Source organism: Vombatus ursinus, unplaced genomic scaffold (genome assembly GCF_900497805.2).
Source record: "Vombatus ursinus unplaced genomic scaffold, bare-nosed wombat genome assembly UNPS02014187.1, whole genome shotgun sequence".
Classification (NCBI taxonomy): Eukaryota; Metazoa; Chordata; class Mammalia; order Diprotodontia; family Vombatidae; genus Vombatus; species Vombatus ursinus.
In genome coordinates this window covers 5,880-7,360 of record NW_020953965.1, presented here as the reverse complement: position 1 = coordinate 7,360, position 1,481 = coordinate 5,880, and the positions used below count along the sequence as shown (strand labels likewise).

General features: G+C 40.5%; 1 pseudogene; it reads left to right on the top strand.

Annotated features, from left to right (window-relative positions):
• Positions 1 to 310: 310 nt before the first annotated feature.
• On the top strand, positions 311 to 1,249 carry LOC114041843 (annotated as a pseudogene).
• Positions 1,250 to 1,481: the final 232 nt, after the last annotated feature.

The following is a 1,481-nucleotide window of genomic DNA, read 5'->3' as shown; positions in this document are numbered from 1 at the left end:
ACCCAGCTCTCCTTATTCCAGTTACATCATTCTATGAGCTTGGTGTGAATATTCTCCTCCAGGGGCCATGCAGCTAACCAGTTCATACTCTTTTTCATTCACTCTTAAGTTTGTTGGAAAGGATAGTAAAGGACAGGAAGTTGAAGGAATAGTTTTCTATCCTTTAGGCTCCCAGAAAAGAATGAAGTTCATAATGTATTCTTTGTTTCTTCTTATTTCCTTTACTGGGAAGACAGATGTGTTCATTCAGGACACCTTCCTGGGAGTTAAAACCTCAATGTAATGAGTGTAGCCACTGAAAGACTCTGGCAGGATGTCCTTTCTCAATGACACTGTGTCCCATCCTTCCTCCCTCTTGCTGCTGGGCATTCCTGGGCTAGAAGCCATGCACATCTGGATTGGTTTCCCTTTCTGTGCTACATATCTGGTTGCAGTATTGGGCAACATCACCATCCTGTTTGTGATCAAGACTGAGCAGAGTCTGCACCAGGCCATGTTCTACTTATTAGCTATGTTGTCTGTGGTTGATCTGGGCCTATCTACAGCCACAATACCCAAAATGCTTGGTATCTTCTGGCTCCATTTAAAGGACATAAGCTTTAAGGGCTGTGTTACTCAGATGTTCTTTATCCACATGTTCACAGGAATGGAGACCTATATACTTGTGGCCATGGCTTTTGATCGTTATGTTGCCATTTGCCACCCTCTCCGGTATAGCACCATCCTTACCAATAAAATCATTGGCATCATTGCAGTGATGGCAGTAGTAAAAAATTTTGTTTTGATTGTTCCATTAGTGTTTCAGATTTATAGGCTTTCCTTCTGTGAACACCATATTATTCCCCATACTTATTGTGAACACATGGGAATTGCCCGACTGGCCTGTGTTAACATCAGGGCAAATGTGATCTTTGGGTTGTTTCTTATTTGTATGATGCTTTTAGATGTGGTTCTAATTGCTGTTTCCTATGTGAAGATTCTTCATGCTGTCTTTAGGCTCCCCTCCCGAGAAGCTCGACTGAAAGCTCTTAACACCTGTGGCTCCCATGTAAGCTCATCTTAGCCTTCTTCACTCCAGCATTTTTCTCCTTCATGACTCATCGCTTTGGACACAATGTCCCCCATTATATCCACATCCTCCTTGCCAATCTGTATGTGATCATACCACCTGCACTCAACCCTATCATCTATGGAGTCAGGACCAAGCAGATACGGGAGAGGGTTGTGGCAATATTTTTCATATGGAAAGGTCAAGGTTAATCAGATCAGCACCAAGAAAATCTTTGAGAACTCTCCTCCCTCAAGAGAAAAGAAATGCATGTATATCTTCTTTAATGAAAGAAATATGATCTTGAAAAGTTAGTTATAAAGTAAATTTATGTTAACCAACAATTATGTGTAATTCCATAAACTTTGACATGAAATCAGAAATTTGTTTTTACAGAAATTGTACCATTCCCTCATATAAATAAAAGTTACAT